The following is an 18,798-nucleotide window of genomic DNA, read 5'->3' as shown; positions in this document are numbered from 1 at the left end:
GAAAAATCTGCTTCCATCTTTTCCTCTTTGTATCTTACAAAGACCAAATGGATGCTTTAAGTCTTTTTGTTGTTGTTTTTGTTGTTTTTATTTCTGGATGGGAGAAAACCACAAGAAAGGCTGACATTAAAGTTTCTCTGGATGCTCCTTCTGTGTGCATGTATGTCCAGCCTTGCACACTGAGGCGGCACTGGTTGCCCTCAGCACAAAACGTCTGCCACCCATGTGAGCCCGTGCACCATGGTTTGTATAGCTGTGCTTTCAATACCCCTCCCAAAGCAGCCCCTTATGTCCCACATTCAATCTCTTTACATTAGTTGTTTTAACGTTCTCTGAATTTTTTTTCACTTTTTATGTTTTTGTGGTTTTTTTTAAACTAATGTAAAAAACATTTCTTGAAGCCTGACGTCAGTTGTGGTTGATGGGCTTTGTTTATTCATGCCAGTTAACAGGCTAAGTGGAGGTCTACTGTACTTTTGCAAGCAATCTTAATCCGTTCGACTGAATAGCAAGAAGAAAAAGATGGGTTGACAGAGGCAGTTAGCAGAGATCATACTTACACATGTTTGTTTTCAGTAATTAGTCACAGTGTTAATAGAAACATCCACTTTAAGCAAAGACGGCTGATTTGCACAAACAGTGGGCCATATGCTCTGGTGGGTGTGGAAGGGGGTTGATAAAGCTAAAAACTTTTCAGGAATTTTTATATGTGAAAACCTGCTATTATATTTATTCATTTATTTATCCAGTGTAATTATTTCCATGCCAGTTAGGGTTTGCAGTATTTTCCACTTCAAAACATCAGAATAAAAATGCAGGTCTCCCATGTTCACCTTGTCTGTCTGCCTCTCTCTCTTCTCTCCCCCGCCGCTTCCTCACACACACACGCACCCAGAGAGAACAAGAGAGTTTTTAAGTGGCTGTCTATTGCTCAGGGCTTACATATGGAGAGCATATGAAAATGAACTAGGCTGTAGGTGTTTTAACAATGTAATTTAGAGTATGTTGCCTTTTTCACTTTTCCAATCGTGCCAGACGGGTTTTGCTGCCAGAGTATGAAAACAACTGCTGCCTTTTACAAAGATTTATTATTTTTTGGTGATATGATAGACTAATACTAGTTCCAAAGGGGTAGATATGCTGAGTTGTTAACATACCCCCTTGATTCCAGTGTATTCTCTTCCTGTCAAGTGTAATAGGGAAACTTCCTGTATGTTATGAAATGCTATTCAGCTGCACATCTCTCCAGTTTTGGGTTTGTTTTTTATTGTTTTTTTTCCCTAAATAATAAAGCTAATTGTTTTAACTTCAAACAGAAGCCGTTTTTCTTAGGCAAAATCATAGCTTCACTTTCATAAGGAGCTCACGATCGCTATAGGTTTTCAAGAGAGGAAACTGTTTGAGTTTGTGTTATTGCCTTTGCTCACTGTTGTGTTTTTAAGCATGATTATAATTTACTCAGCATGGTGCTTTTGACTTTGCTCGTGTGAAACATCAGAAATTTTGCAATTCATCCTCTTGCAGCAGGCTCAGATCCGAATCACAAGCTCCAGCTCTGGGATGCATCCCTGATTACCTGTGGGGAGGTGCCAATAGAGACGAGCATCTTCCTCTGTGTGTCCTCTGAGGCTGGTTTTCTGCCAACCATTCCAAGTGGAGCCTGGGCACTTTGAGAGCATTTGTTCATTTCTAAATCGTAACAGCCAAGTTGCAAAGCAATTAGCCACTGAATCTAGTGCCTGATGCAAAATATGATTCTCAGTTTTATTTACATGAGTATTTTACAGGTGAGAGACAAATGCATATCCATTTGAAAATCTAAAAGTGACAGAAACGAATTCACCACTTGTATAACCAAAAATCCCAGGCCCACACCACCCTGGCACACACACAAAGACTATGACAGAAACAGTTCTGGCATGTTGCACACCCACAGCTTCTTAGACTGCCTTTCAGTGGCCTCTTTGGTCATCCACATGTTTGCACTATGGTTTGTCCCACAAGCTGTGTGTTGTCTCTCTGTCGTGCAGCCTGCTCTTCACACAGATGCCCAGTCCATAGTAAGGAAGTAAGGGCTAAGGAAGGCAACTACTGGCAATGCCCATGTATTTCAATGTGAGGGAAGGAAAAACTGATGGGAAAACTTGGTTGTAGTGTGTAAAAAGGTGCTGTAGAACAAAGAGAATAATCTGTTCTCCATGTCCATGAGCATAGGCAAAGAAAACAATGAGCTGAAGCTGTAGCAATGCTTTAGGTTGCACATTGGGAAAAACTTTTTCCTGGAGAGGATGTTGGAGCCCCAGTAAGGACTACCTGAGAGGGTTTGAAATCCCTGTGATGAGAGAGTTATTATGGTCAGGCTATACAAATTTCTGCCTGACTGACTATATATGGATTCTGCCTTGGGACTGGAATGGACTGGATGAGTTTCAAGGTCCTGAGGTCACCTGTTTCCCTGGTTACTGCAGCAAACCACAGCATTATCCTGCATTGCCCTTCTCATGTGCTCCACACAGGCAATGCCATTTTCAAAAGCTTCTGCTGGACAGACTTTAATTTTCAGCCATAGCAGATTAGAGACCTTTTGCCAACTCCTTCTTCAGCTGTTTCCATGTTGGTGTTGCCGCAGCTGGCTGCTGTTGGCCCAAGTTTGTGTGGCATTTGTACATTCCTTCATTCCTTTCACAAAGCATCACAGCTGGGGGCTTTGGCTGTACATCACTGATGGGTAAAGGTGGGTCGATGGAGGAGCCAGCTTGGCTCCAACAGAGCTGTTGCTGTGCAGGAAGCCAGCAGCCAGCAGCCCCTGTGGTTCAAGTACATCTTTGCCTTCACTAATCTGGCTGGCTTTCCTCAGGAGCAGTTTGGCACTTTGCACCTGGGGTCCCAAAGAGGCTATGTGCTGTGAGCAGAGGCAAGGGCCGTAGACAGGGTGGCAGACTTCAGTCAGAAACTCTGGAGTCAAAGCTGGGCTGCTTTTGGCTCCCTTCCCATCCCAAGGTAACAGCCTACCAGCAGTTTGACTTTGAGTCGCTGTGGTAATTCATGTTTAAAATCATCATTCTTGGCACATGCGCCAAAGATTAAAAGAAAACAGGAAAAATTCCTCTCAGAATGACAGATTTACATACCAGGAGGAAAAAAACCCACATAAAAATCTGATTTGAAGAACACAATTATAATATTTTACCCTCATTTCACTAACCATTTTATTGACTGAAAATGGAGCTACCTCAAGACTACAGATCTAAAGTGCTAACAAATTAAAACCATCCCCGAAGGAGAGAGACCACTAATCTGAAGCACGCCTCCCTAAAGAATTTCCGAAGATCTATAAATGCCATATGCTGAATAGACAGTATTTCTTTTAAGGTACAAGTAATTTTTTTTTCCTGAATAACTGACCAAACGCAGTCAAAAAGGGAAGGAAAGAAGACAAAGGACACCACATAAGAAAAATAAGAATGCTATACCAGCATGAAATAACAGCCAACATGCATATGGGAACACTTACTTGATCATCTAAATATGCTTATTTTATACAGTGGATATCCAAAAGTGATTGCATTTGCACTGATTCACTTAATGTAAGAAATAAAGTTGGCCCAATATCCATATTCCATAAACAGAGGTAATAAATTAAAGAAGCTGAGGCTCTTGCTGCCAAGGCACATTTAAAATGTGAGCCAGAAAGAGAGCACAGCTAAGGAGTTTTGGAGAAAAATGGAGAGAAAGAAAAAGCTGTTATTTTGTAAATATAATTACTCTTTGAAATGCAGGAAATGGACACTAAGTGAAGGCTCTTGCATGACTCTAGAGGCCTTGAAAGTGTTTCTCCTGACGGGTCCAGAGAGTGATGGTGCCTTTCTCCTGATGGGAACATCTGTCCCCCAACTCCTGCTCACTTGGACCCACAGGTCTCCCAGCCTCAGGACATGAAGTTCTTCACTGCTGTGGCATGTCCGCAGGGTTTTAACTTGCACTGGGTGTACTCCCCCTAGTATCTTAAAATTACACTCTACACTGTGATGAAACACATGCACTCATGTTATGAAATACATAAATATAAACTGGCAATACACATGTGCTTTAATATAAGGCAGAGAATATCTAGGATATCTCAGTGCCTCAGTTCTCACCTTTATTACAGCTCTGTGAGCAGCCAGTGTTCCTGGGGAGCATCGAGGGAAAGAATCCCAGACTCTTTCAGAAGAATCCTCCTCCACAAGAACTAGACTTGTGATAATTTCATATGATGTTAGACCTCTGGTAAAGTCCTCCTGAGATGCCTCAGAGCTGCCCAGAAAACAGAGATGTGAAAACATCAGGTATACTTTGGCACAAATGCAGCCACCTGCTGGTGTCCCATCTCTGTGAACAGCTAAAGCAATGTTACTGTGAGCTGAAACCCCGTATATGTCCCTCAGGGTGTATTTCAGCCATGCATCATACCCTGGACAACCTCAGGTAAGATGAGTTGTCAGATGGCTACCTCTGGTTACACTGACCTGTCTTCATTTTGGCCATGGTTACTGTGGAAGGCAACAGGGTTTCTTTCTACCAGTTTTCAGGCATTCAAGACAAAATGTTGCTGGCTAGTTATGTTTGGAAGAGACTTTTGATTTGATAGGAATAGCTTAAAAGTATCCAGAGGGATGGGTCCTTACTTGTCTGTTCCAGTGCACCTGCACAGTAAAAAAGTTCTTCCTCATGTTCAGGTGGAGCTTCCTGTGCATCAGTTTCTGCCCATTGCCTCTTGTCCTATTGCTTGGCACCACTGACAAGAGCCTGGCTCCATCCTCTTGACACCCTCCCTTCAGAGACTGTTAGATATTGATGAGGACCCCTCTCAACCATCTCTTCTTGAGGCTAAAGAAACTTCTTGAGGCTTAGGGCAGTGAACAAGCTCCTGTACTGCAAACTGGTGTCAAGATGATGCCATGCAGATTTTTAGATGAGCCTGGGACTAGATGGGACAAGATGCTGCTGTCCACTGTGCCATGCTGAAGTAAGGGAGGAGCTGCCAAATGTGGCAGGAGCACAGGAGTGGGCTCCAGAGTGCTCACAGATGGAGCCAGGTGAAGGGACAGCTGTTAGCAGGCATGGACGCTCCTCGTGCCTTGAAACCAGGGTACAGACCTCTCTGGGGAATCAAATCATTCTTGGATGACATCCACTTGGAAATTCTTCCTCAGTACAAGGCAGAGGTTTTCACTCAGCAGACTGCTCAGTAAGGCTTTCATCCCTTTTTTTTCCAGTCATTTTTCCCTCCTTGTACCAAGTGGTAGCCCCCAGCCTGCTTTTCCTGATGAAAGCCATGTGGGCTGGAGAGCTGTACTGCAGTAAATACTATCTGGGAACCATGTCTTTGTGAGTTGCAAGTATTTGTCACTCTTCAGGCTATAAACTTCCCAAGGAGTCTTATTTTTCCTGTTAATATGGAAAGTGAAAATTACAGGAACTCCTCACTAAAATGACAATGTTAGCTTATTTCCTGTGTAACATGGATTGACATGTACATATGCTGCTGGCATGTTAGAAAAGCAGCTATCTGCTCTCAGGGTTGCTAGAGCCCACTCATAGGACAGATCCAGACTGAGTGAAAAAAAAGGGTGTTACTGTGAAAAATCCAGGATGCGTTTCTCAAAGGCAAGTAAATTCCTTCATTTCAAGTTTAAGAAAAAATCCCCCTGCAAATAAGTTAGACTGGTTAAGAGGAGATACTTAACTGGAGTTCACTAAAGGAAGCTCAAGCATTAAAAATGTCCTTCTAAGAAAGGGAGGACTTTGTGAATGACAGACACAATGCACAATAAAAATAACAGGGTTTCCATCCTTCTCTTATACATGCCTCTAAGGATAAGATATCCCCTTCTTCTGAATTCACACCGGGATAGCAGCAAACACTGAAACAAGCACACATGATTGTATACACATACCAATGTCTCCATGTTAATTTTCTCTTTCATCTTCATATGTCATCCATAAGTTTTTTTTTGTCCCATTTGAACTGAAGCCAAAAATATTTAAAAATGTCAAACATTTACTGCAAAATCATTGGCTGAACTGAATTTCTGGCCACCCTCATTAAAAAATAAAATTAATAATTTCAGAATGTCTTAGTTCTGCTTTAAATATTTATATTTTTTAACTCTTTTAAGAGCATAAATCAGTTGCACTTTTGAAATTGGGGTTATCTGAAAATGACAACCCATGTTGTTTTGGAAAGATGTGATGCAGTCACTTACTGTTCCTGTAGCTTAAAGCCATTGTTCAAATGAGACTCAGAAGAAAACCAAGTTTCTCCTACAGGTAGATTCAAGGTTTGGTGACCTACTATTCACTATTAAAAAAAAAAAATTCACAAATGTAACTTTACATTTACACAAATGTTTGTTGGACAATTCACTATAGCTCTCTCTTAGGTAGGGCCATTAACTTATATATTATAAAAAATAACCTTACTGCCCTATGGATGCAAGGACATGCCTGCAAATACCACCTGAGAGGACAGGTAATTCCAAAATCTCCTACTGCTACTCTTGGGCAAGGGAAGGAGCACAGACACAAAATTTGGTCTGACAGCTTTCTTTTCCATAGATTTAACAGCAACACCTGAGGTAAAACATACTTTCTTGCTTTCTGGAAAAACAAGCCATGCTTTAAGCAGTACCTAAGCTATGAAAGAAGTTGTTCCTACTGTTCACATTTGCTGGTGAGAAGGCAGCTGGTACCACTGATGACATCTGAGGAGAAAGGGAAGAAGCATCAGGTAGGCACTGGGCAAGGTCATGGAGAATGTGGTCGATCCATGGAAATGGGCTGCTCTCACAGCAAGTTCTCACACTAAACGTGTCTAAATAGTCCACCAAATCACAAAGGTTTCATCCTTGTTTGGTAGGGTGTTCTTTACCAGCATCATTAGGATTTGCCTTGAGCTCATGCAGCTGCTGTTTAAGAAATTCACCTTCAAAATATATGGTTTGAAAATCCTCTTAATGTGGATGATGTTTTTTACAAAATTTCCTGACAGTATTTTAAAGACCAGAAGGTCACACAGACCTTCTGTGATGGGAACGGGACAAATATTTCAGCTGCATGGGGTGTGATATATCATTTATTCTGGCACGTAGAGCTGTACATTTGAATGTGTAAAAAAAAAAAAAAGGGATATAAAATTCCTTAAACTGTGATTCAACTGCAAAGATGAACAAAACAACAAAATAAGGGGAAAAAAGGGATAGCTGTATTTTTATACTTCAATTAACTGGTATTGTATGGGTAGAATTAGACATAACTTCAGCTATATATTGGCTGGCCAAGTTTCTAACAAACTTCTTCACTCTAGGGAATTTTTGCTACTTAAAGCATTTTGTGCTATTAGGCTTAATTCTGCAGCAGATTCCTTCTAAAAAAGGCCTTAGTGAAAATGAAAGTCTTTCTTTATTGAAGAATCAATGTAACCTAGTAGAAATCCTTGGGGGCAGACCAGTGAAATGAGGGAAAAAAAATTATTCCTGCTCATGTTTTGTTTTGCTGGATTTTTATTTTTTTTCAGCTAGTGAAACTTGAGGAAACAGTGTGAAGACTTTTGATTAGTTGTTTCTATTAAAAGATCAAGTCCTGCTTTCCACTGGAATACACTCAAGCGTATTACAACAAGATCTCTGTTATCTTCAACAAACTAAAGCCATCACCATTTACTCCAGCATGAGAACAGATTCTGCCTACAGAGTCAAAGGATACAATTCTGCCCTGAGGCTTAATTTGTCTTTTTTATAAAGTGACCTAAATAAAGCATTGATGCCACCAGGAGAACAGCAGGTTTTGAGTAAGGCACAGACACCATTTTCTGTGTGACTGCTTCTTGTCTTTGTAATGCATAGCTGCGTGTGTGGGATGGCAGCAAGACTAGCAGCTTTGCTGTCACCAAGTCTGAAAACGCTCTGCAGTTGAAAGGTCTACTCTTCTAAATGCTCTACATTTCCTCAAATATGTTTTCTTATTAAGAAATTGGTGTGCTTACATGGGTGTGAAGCAGGACTAGTGTTCAGCATTTTGGCAGATTTGACTAAGCAGTTGCATGTAGCAACCTCAGGAGGCAAACCAAGCAAGCCTGGTATAGGGGCTGCACAATTTTGCAGAATCACAGTATCAATCATTAGGTTTTAAAAGACCAACACACCACGTTGTCACCTAAAGCCATAGCACTAAGTGACACATCCAGTTGTTTCTAGAATACCTCCAGGGGTGGTGACTCCACCACCTACCTGGGCAGCTCATTTCAATGCTTAAGAGATCTTTCCATGAAGAAATTCTTCCCTACATCCAACCTGAACCTCCCTTGGTGCAGGTTGAGGCCATGTCCTCTTGTCCTGTGAGCAGTAACCTGGGAGAAGAGACTGATCCCCACCTGATCCACAACCTCCTTTTAGGTAGCTGTACAGAGCAGTAAGGTCTCCCCCGAGCCTCCTTTTTACCTAGGCTAAACAACCTCAGTTCCCTCAGCTGCTGATCATAGGACTCATGATTTTACTGGGGTTTGCAGTCAATTGTTTGTTATTTGACCTATCTAATGCACAAGGTTGGAAAGCAACACTTGAAACACGAGTCGAGAAAGAAACAGGCTATTTCAAGAGATGCAGGCTCGGGAATTAAAGGAGACACAGAACCACAGAGAATCACACAGAATCACATTATGGTTGAGGCTGATCTGGAGGTCATTAGGTCAAACCTCCCTGCTCAAGAAGAGCCACATAGAGCTAGTTGCCCAGGACTGTGTTCTGACCTATTCACTCATCTCTTAAACAAATTAAAGCTCTACTGGAGTAGGAGTCAGATGCCACTGACCTCCAAGCCAGTTCAGAGCCAACCATGAATGGCACTTTCTTCTTGCATTTAAATGTGATTTATCACAGTCTCTCTCAACTGAAGTGTTTGTCTGAGGAGTCAGATGACATTAGTTTGGGGTTTTGTGTTCTGAGGACACTTAAGAAATTCAGAAAGCTCAGGTTTTTCCTTCAGTGAGCTGGCAACTGTGAATGCTTGCTGCAAACAGAGGCTATGAGGGGTAAGATGAATGAGGATTAAAGAATGAGAATTTTGGAGCTACCACAAGAATTGACTGAGAGCAAACTATGTCAGCTGACATGAAAGGAGGACAGACACACAGTGGAAAAGTAAAATCCTAGGAGAGGTGATCAGTTTGACAACATTTGGGGGAGGTCACTGTCAGCCACCCATTATCTTTCCCCATGGGTTTATGACCTCCACTGAAGCCACAGCTCTGCGAAGATATCTGAGTTATGCTTCCTTCATATGTATGTGAACATCACTCCCTCCTCCCTTTGGATGCAAGGTTTGAACACTGAAGTCCTTCCCTCTGCTGTCTCTGGCTGCAGGTGTTTCCACGCTATTGCTATGCCGGGTGCTGTGACTTCTGTGCCACGGCACAGGGTGCTGAGATCTTCCCAAAAGCGCCTCCTTAGCGAAGCTGCTCGGCAGGATCAGCCCCACACTCACACACGTGTGCATGCACAAACACACAGACAGCTTCAGCAATATGGGTCAGTGGCAAAGAGGCAGGAAGGGTCTCTGTATAGAGTTCCACGAATGAAGGTTTATTGCAGCCACACCTTGAAGGGATCCGAGGACAAAGACAAAAGACAATGGAGGGTCCAGGTTTAAGTACAGGAGCAGGGTGAGCACCAGGGACCAATGCTCTGATGGCACGGGGGCGGTACAAAGGCGGGACTGGGGAATGGGAGCCAATGGGGAAGCTCTGGGGGAATGGTGAGGGGCAAAGGCCAATGGGGGAAACCTGGAGTGGAGAACTTTCTAGGACATGGAATATACAAGGTAGCAAGGGGGTGGAGGGGCCACGGGCAACCAGGAATGCAGAACTGGAGTAGATTAATATACTGGAACAATGCATCCTGGGGGAAGCCTTTTCTGCTCACCCTAACCTGGAGGCTCTCTCATACCAGGGACTGTCTCACCAGCTGACTCTTTGTCCCTTGTATCGTAGGCTCACTGGCCACCACACCATGCTACAGCCAACACTAGATGAAATTCAAGACAAACCCAGTGCTGAGGTTTCTGGGGAAGAGATCAGAATGGGCATGCTTGTTCTGCATCACAGGAGAGGAATGCTCATGGAGACAAGCTTCTGACCCTGTCCACCTCCACAGAGTACTTTTGTCTCAGCTAAAAATATCACATTAAGGTAAATGGTCCACTTAACAGCTCTCTTTTCTCTTAGGTATTTTCTAAGCACTTTAAAAGATTATTATTTCTGAGAATGTTGTTGCTGTTTGGTATGTCTTATGAGGATACTGGAAAGTCTGGTATTGGGACGATACAAGACACAGGGTCAATATAAAAATTCTTTACCTTTTCTCTATTCCTGTGCTTTGGTTTCTCTTGGTAATATTTCCCCAGGTTTGGGGAACCAAGCAGGGCACAGATCCAACTATGAAGGTCTCAGTGATACAGGCTGTGCTCAGGTACTGCCAGGCAACCACTGCCTACTCTGAGCATCTGGCATCTCTGGGTGCTCTAAGGAGACAAGGCAGGTCTGTGTCTTGATCCTTCAGTTCCCTCTTGTCAGTGATAAATTACAGATTTCTGTCTGCAGGGGAGGGAGAGTTCAACCTACGACAGGAAGGAAGGTGGTAAGAGCTCAGCCTGCCTCACTCCCTACATGGTGTACAGCAGCTCACCAGGCTGTAGCTCTGCTCTTTACTCCTTTCTTGGTTTAGGTTCCAGCTCTCCTCTCTCATGCCACCAGGTTTAGGATCTGGGGCTGTCCTGAGGGGTGCCTAAATTTAAACTGCTGAAAACATGGAAACACAATGTGACTGAAGAGGCATCCCTAACATTTGCTGGAGGAACTTGAAGTGAAACATTACTTCTCTTTCAGAAAAGCTACAACTTAATATAGAGCCCACAACTTAGTATAGAGGAATGCAAAGAAACTAGGGTAGTAATCAAGCAGCATGTCAAATGGTTCATTCCAAAAGTACAGAACATCGCCAGGGAGGGAGGCTCCTGAATGATTAGAACCAGAGAAAACCAGGTCTGGAAGGGACTTCAGGAGGTCATGTAGTCACTTCCCTGGCCCCCAGCCAGTTTGGTTATATGTGTGTTGTTCCTGACAGATGTTAGCCTAAATTGTTGAGACTGCTAGTGATGGAGGCTCCACTTCTTCCCCAGGCAATCTATTCTAGTGCTTCCCTAATTGTACCATTAGAAAGTTTTCCCTAATGCCTCAGAAAATTTTTATACACTTCCTTTGCAGCAGCTGAACTCCAGTGCTTCTTGACCTATCCCCTGCAGATGCAGAGGGCAGGTTACGCCTTTCCTCCTCACAGCAGCCTTTATGTACTAAAAAGCTGTTACCATCCCCTCCCCCATCTGTTTTTCTTGAGACCACACCAAGCTAATTCCTCCACTATTTCCTCCAAGGTCATGCTTTTTTAGACCTCTTGTTGCTTTCCTTTGGACATTCTCAAATTTGTCCACATACGTCTCAAATTACAGCCATTGTTGAGGAAAAAATACATAGTATTTCTCTAAGTATCTCTCTTCAGCTCTACTCTTTATACACCCCACACAATGTTTGGCTTTTTCATGACACAGCTTTGTTTAATTTTGTTCTCACCAACCTCAGATTTGTGATCAATCCTGTCAAAGTGCAGCACCTTGCATTTTCACAGTGGAAATTCATCTTGTGTGTTTTCCAGGCCATTTCACTGGTTTCCCAAGGGCACTTTGAATTCTAAAGCACTCCTGCAATGTACTTGCAACTCCTCCCAGCAGTATAATCTCCTGAGTTTTCTAGCAAGTCTCCTTTCCCACCATCCAGACCAGTGATACCACTGGGCAAAACTGACTCTGGCATCCCACATCATTCTGTCCAAGGCATCCATTCACTTAGAGAGCAAACCTTTCCAACTGACCTGCAGGTACTGGTACCAGAACAGCTTGCAAACAGCACATAGACTCAATTTCTTTCTTGTGAAATTTGCCATGTAAAACTGTCAAAACTTGATAAAAGCAAAGATAGCTGCTATCCAGTGCTTCTCCCCTTGTTTCAGATGATTTGTACTTGGTAGGTCCAAGCTGGATATTAACCTTTTCACCTTTCAGTTCCTCCCAAGAAGTTTGTTTGCTTATTTGTGGAGTATTTTCCAGAGGCTGCATTTAATCTGACATATCCATCATCCTCTGACTGTACTTTCTCTGTCTTTTCATTGTCCCTTACTTTCCCCTGACCTTTTCCAGACTCTTGGTAACCCAGCTGCTTCTTGCAAGGCCTCAGTGATAACTGCTGACAAGTCAGAGATATTCTTATGTCAGACAAGGAAGCTCAGCCAGTTGTAAAGGTGAGCCTACCTAATTCCTCTCTGGTTTGCTCTTTCCTTTTGTCCTTGGAATTAATGACATTAACCACCTGATCACTGCTATAGGGATGATAGATGGAAAAAAAAGTCATTAAACACTATGACCTTCATCTCTACATTTCCCACTCCACCAGTCTTTTCCTTACTAGAAACGTATAGTGATTTCCTCTTGTCCTTGATATCTCTGTTCTTACACGCTTTTGCTTTTATACCTGCCTTTAGTAATCTCACCTACTGTTTATTTCCTACATTTCCTCTTGGGCCTGACATCAGTGAAGAGCTCATGATTTTGCTGAACTTGTATCTTTTTACAAATGATTTCTTCCTCTGATTCTTTGAGAAGTTGCCAGCTCGTTTCATCTTTCCCTTCCACATGACTTTGCCTATCAATCCTTTGCAGTTACTGAAGTTTACTATCCTGCATTTCATTTTTTTCATTCTCTTTATAAAGATCTTAAACTTTGTCATTTCATGTTCACTCTCATACAAATTGTGTTTTACCTTTTCATTCTCAACACCTCCTTCTCTATTGTCACATGACTAGGGGAGATTTTCTTGGCCCTTAATGTGGGGAGACTTCCTCAACCCTTAGTGTTTGATTGGTCTGTCAGCTTCCCAGGAAAGCCAAAACCCTTGTGCCTGAGCAGTCTATGAGCATCCTGTTATGGGGACCCTTTGCTGAACAGTCCTGCTGGATAGGACAGTTCCACTGGCTTATTCAGGGAAATACACCAACAGCAAAAGGGACACCCCTCAGCAGGTTTTCCCACTTTATGACCCATCAGCAGATCTTTCACTTTGTTCGAGCACATTCCCTGCTGCCGGCAGCTGCCAGCATCTGTGAAGGACTCGCGCCAACAGTTTACGGAATAACACTCTTTATTAATATAACATTGTGACAGGTTGAGGCTCAAGGATTGCTGATGATAGTATCTGACTTCAAAAATGTATTCAAAGTGATACACAGACAAGCTCTAATCCCCAATAAAAGTATTCAGCAACCAGACAGGCAGGTTCTATGGGGGAGAAGGCAGGTTCAGACCATTGACTGATCCCAGCAGTTACAATGGAGTCTTCCCTTTTTCCCCATTCTTGACTTATTTTTGTACTATTCCTTTATGTTTAGGCGGAGCTTGAGTGACTTTAGCCATAAATACCTTTGTTACTGATTGGTGTAAGTCTCTTGCTTCACTCTTAAAGATATAGTTAATAAAATATAGAGCACAGGCCCAGTGAGGGGTGGTTGTACCTCGGACATGGGTAACGTTGGGATAGAGGTGTGAGTTAATATAATTAGGTTATGATGAACCACATTTATCCAAGGACAGTGATTTCAGTACAGCTTTTGGCTCAACACTAAGGCACCTTCTCCTATCTCCCTTGGTTGACAGGTGCAGTTTCTCAGCAGCAAACTACCACCAAGTTCCCCTCCCTGCAAAGATTTCTACAGAGCCCGGCTGTGGTGTCTCCAGTTGCTCCACCCTCCCTTCCTCCCCCTTAGCAGGTGCTTCTGGTTGCAGATTGTGTGGGCAGAATCATCGTGGAGCATGCCAACCGCATTCCATCCAGGGTGCAGCAACCTTATTTTAACCTATGATTTCTGTACTGTTATAACTCCTGTTAGGATGTGAATATAACTTCCCAGTTTCCTCTGATTTTACCCCCAGCCATCTTTCCATGGGGTCCCAGCCGTCTTTCCACAGGGATCAAAACAGAAAAAGATTTTACTGTTTCTTCTTTATCAAAAATTGTCTTTCAAGGAGTGACAGAATGTCTCTCTCTATATTATTTCCCTTTCATATAGTTAAAATACCTCACTTCTCCCAAATCTATTATAGTATGATTCTGCTAATAAGACCTTGTAAGACTGTCCTGTTAATGTGATCTGCTTTAGAAGGCTCCCCTTCCGCTACAAAGTGAGCCTCGTTTTCTTCCTTAATCATTTTAAGAGACAGCTAGAGGTCTAAATCCCTCTACCTCTTGGTGAATTTAGGAGCTGAGGGTATGTAATGCAATAGCTTCTCTCTTCCCCATCCCTGTCTTTGCAGAATGATTTATAAATTACAGTAATATTCAGATAATTTTAAAGAATCAGAGTATTCTTTGTAGATTTTAAGGTTAGATTCTGAGATTTCCCTCCTCTGACCAAGGTTTATGGCTGCGAAGGGTACCCACAGATATCCAGATGTGAGGCAGCAATCTGCCTACATAAAATAACCATGTGTTTTTCCAAGGAAGTGTCCCCAGAGAGAGTGGATGCTAAATCCCAGATGTTGAAGAGCACTGGGGATTCACAGACACAACTTGCCAAGAGAAAGATGCTTAAACAAGCTCTTTCACATGAAGATAGGGATGAGGAGTCCAACCACCCCCAACCATTTGTTAGAGGACTGAGGAGAGGAGGCGATGAATCCTGGGTGAAACATTCATTTCTGCCTATGCAGCTTTGTGACCCCATCACGCAGCCTGAGAAAGCTGAACATCCTGAAATATTGAGCTGGAGGCATCACGTGCCTTCAGGGTGAGGCAGCAGCTAAATGCCTCGTGCAGTTTAACAAGAGCGAGTGCACAGTGCTGAACAACATCCGGTATCAGCACAGGCTGGGGATGAACAGACTGAGAGCAGTCCTGCCGAGAAAGACTTGAGGGTGCAGGTGAATGAGAGGCTGGACATGACCCAGCAATGTGCACTTCTACCCCAGAAAGGCAATTGTGTCCTGGGCTGCATCCAAAGCAGCGTGGGCAGCAGGGTGAGGGAGGAGATTCTGCCCCTCTGCTCTGCTCTGGTGAGACCCAGCCTCGAGTACTGCATCCAGCTCTGGGGTCACAGCACAGGAAGGACATGGACCTGTTAGCGCAGGTCCGGAGGAGGCTACCAAGGTGACTGGAGAGATGGAGCACCTCTCCTATGGGGAAAGGCTGAGAGAATTGGGATTGTCCAGCCTGGAAAAGACAAGGCTTCAGGGTGACCCAGTTTTGGCTCTCCAGTGCCTTACAGGAAAGATGAAGAAAGACTATTTACAAGAGCATTTAGTGACAGAACAAAGGGGAATCAATTCAAATTGAAAGAGACTAGGTTTAGATTAGATATTCGGAAATAATTCTTTACTGAGAGGGTGGTGAGGCACTGGAACAGGTTGTTCAGGGAAATTGTGGTTGCCACATTTCTGGAGGTGTTCAAGGCCAGGTTGGATGGGACTCTGAGCAACGTGGTCTAGCTGAAGGTGTCCCTGCCCACAGCAGGGGGGTGAAACTAGATGATCTTCAAGGCCCCCTTCCAACCCCAAAAATTCTATGATTCTATGATTTTATGAAATGGAGGATCCAGAGTTCAACATAAGGTCTTAAAATTCCCCCGAATGTCATTTGGAGACTGAAGTCCCTGATCTCACCCCTCCCTTCTTAAGCAACCCAGCAGGGAGAGCTCAGCCTCTGCTCAAGAGATTTTCCTCTTACTCACCATATTTTCTCCCATGAAAAAAACCCAAATCTGGTCTTGTGGAATTCCCAGGCCGTGGTCTCAAGGCTATATTGTTACATGTACACGTAGCTGCCATTAGCTCTAATAATGTGTGCATTGTTCAGGGTACAAACAGAGAGCTCTGCTGCCACCACCCATTAGAGTAAGTAGTGCCTTCTGACTTCAGCAGCCCCAGCAATCGCCTGAGGAGCCAAAATTTCTACCTAATGCTTCTATTTTTCAAAGCATAGAGCTGCCCAGTCTCGAGGAGATTCTGCAGACTTAGGTAGGGGGAAGGATGACAGAAGCTGTCTTCATCTGATGACAGTGTCTGGCTGGTCAGTGAGAAAGATGCAAAAGTGCCAAAGGAAAGCACTGTTTCTTTCTCAGAAAAGCCATGTGGTACAGCTGCCTGCATAGCAAGGAGAGATCTGGCTGAGTAACAGAGGCTGGGCAGAACATCTGTTTTGTGTTTCCCAGGCTTCTGACAGCAAAACAGAGTTATTCTGGGGGTTTTGCTAGTCTTGCAGTCATTTTAAACAATGTTTTTGCCAAGTTTTCCACTTTTTGTTAATAAGATTGCTCTTGATACCAAGACATGACTTTACTTCAGGAAAAAAGTCATAAATGTCTGCCATTACCTACATTCCCTCACACTACCTTTTTTTTTGTTTGTTTTCCCACCAAGCTTTTAAATATCCATTCAAGAACTTTGTGAGAATTTCTGCTGGTGATAAAAGCAGAAAGATTTCTTTCATGAACAAATGAATGGTTTCTCTCAGAAGAGAATTACATGTGCTGCTGCCTTATTTTTTCCCCTCCCCCTCTAACTCTTGGTTTCCAGATGTAGTGAAAGCTGGTTTGAGCAGAAGAACATATGTTTTCAGCATGAATTCTGTTGGCAGGGCACTGCTGCACAGTACTGCAGAGTTGCTGCAAGCCATCCCTGACCAGCATACATGTATAATGTGCTCTAGAAATTATCATGCTTCAGTTTTATCCTCCTCCCCCTACCTTCAGCAAGTTTTACTTTAATGCAACACTCTAGACTTTGTGCTCTATTCTGCTGCTGAACACCTGAGTGCTCCTATCAATAAAAATGTTACAAACTGAGCTCTCCCAGACACAGGGAAAAGGCAGCTAACTTTAATCCATCCCTTCAGCATCCTGCTTCTTTGATCTGCATCTGAGGCATGTGGCCATTCACATTTGTTAATTAAAAAAATAAATTATATTGTCCAGTGTTCTACTTATAGGTTGAAAGACTTATTACAAAGGAAGAACCTTACATGTGGTTCTCAGTGTTTATAGAGATCTTCCTCTCTGCATATTAAAAATGAATAGGATTCTTTATATTTGTCTGGTGATGTTTAGCTCCAGCCAACTTTGGACCAGCTTCTGGCTCACTTGCTCTTTTTGAATAGTCTCTTGCTCCACGAGGAGTAGATTTATGTTGGGATTAAGTACAATTCAGCAAGAGCAAGTGTGCCAAAATCTAGTCCTATAGTAACATCACAGGGCAACTGTACTATAAACATGTCTTATCTTAGCAAGCAATATATCAGAATGATAATGTTTCCATTAAATATATTTTCAGTGACAGAAGGTTAGAATCACACTTTGTTCAGTCATAGATGCTTGGCTGAGTCATCTGCTAACTTGCTGCTTGCCTTACGTCTGTCATATATTATCCGTGAATGAACACAGCAATTTCCATCCCTATTATTCTTTGGGTTCAATCACTTAGTGCACTCCACAAGGCAGCTTTGAGGCCGTCTTTCCATCATATCCTCTATTACTTTAGCTGCCTACTGAATTATCAAACCAGCAATCCATAAAGCCCTTACAGCTCGTATTAATTATCAGAAACTGATGAGATATAAGAACATTAATTGAATCCTCTCATACTCTGCTTTTAAATACAAACCCAGCCCAAGATGGGATGTGCTGTTGTGCATATTGTGCTAGGTAGCAGAGCTGAAGGTGTTTGGATGATTAGTATTGTTTCACTTGGCTTAATTTGTCACATAATATAAATAACAGTAGACTCTGGGTGTGCATCTGAGGACAACACTGTTTGTTAGATTTTCTCCAAAGTATTTTGTGTGTCTTGAACTATTATTCTGAGGAAACACAGTGCTACCTTTTTGAAACTGAGGACTAGGCAAAATTTTTGTTTGTGGGAGTGCAGTTTATAAAGAGAGGAAGGAATATGCTGGTGTATGGCTAGATATGGTGACAGACTTGGAATGGTGTAAGCTGTTACCATGTCTGATTTGAGATGTGAGCATGTGGATGCATTTCCTATACCATAATGCAAAAACAAGACAGATGAGCTGAAAGATCTTCAGAAAACTGGAAGTCAATGCATCTTTTAAACCCAAGTGCTGATTTACAATGAGAATGTTATGTTTAGTTTCCCCAGTTCTCCTGAAATCAAACAACATGAAAATATTTGCAGATGACTCCAGGCCTGCTTCTGCCAGCAAGTGGCACTCATGGTTTAGGCCAGTAGGGATGTAAGTTGGTAAAGTGGGACATACATAGGACTTGAAAGCCCAAAATTTAAAGTTAGGACCCAGAAGTTGTGCTAGCTGATCCTATAGGCACAGAAACTCCATATGGGCTTGGCATCTGCATGCAGGTTATTTCCTGAACGTTAGGTCAGAGCAGCTGGCTGTTTCCTTGGCCCATCAAAGCCGTCAGGAGCAAGGCACTAAGGAAGAGACAAGTAAGGAACTAAGTTCTTATAGCATGCCTAATATTCACTGTCATACATGAAATCCCTATTTGTGCTTGGTCTTTGCATATTAAGTGCTTTAATTAATTAATTTTGAGTTAATTAATTTTGAGTTAAATATTTTTAAATTGAATGTTAAAATTAACCCATCAGCCCAGGTACCAAAAAAATTAAGTTCCATTAATCACTTATAC

The 18,798-nt window shown here is 42.6% G+C and overlaps 1 long non-coding RNA gene across 1 annotated transcript; it reads left to right on the top strand.

Moving 5' to 3' along the window:
- The first annotated feature begins 9,830 nt into the window (after positions 1 to 9,830).
- Positions 9,831 to 12,366, top strand: LOC138105970 (uncharacterized). The gene is made up of 3 exons (XR_011148834.1): positions 9,831 to 9,858; positions 10,028 to 10,225; positions 12,286 to 12,366. It is a non-coding gene; the product is annotated as an uncharacterized lncRNA (long non-coding RNA).
- Positions 12,367 to 18,798: the final 6,432 nt, after the last annotated feature.

The sequence above is a fragment of the Aphelocoma coerulescens genome, chromosome 2 (genome assembly GCF_041296385.1).
Source record: "Aphelocoma coerulescens isolate FSJ_1873_10779 chromosome 2, UR_Acoe_1.0, whole genome shotgun sequence".
Classification (NCBI taxonomy): Eukaryota; Metazoa; Chordata; class Aves; order Passeriformes; family Corvidae; genus Aphelocoma; species Aphelocoma coerulescens.
Note: the sequence above shows the minus strand (reverse complement) of the source record. Positions and strands in the feature narration are given on the sequence as shown.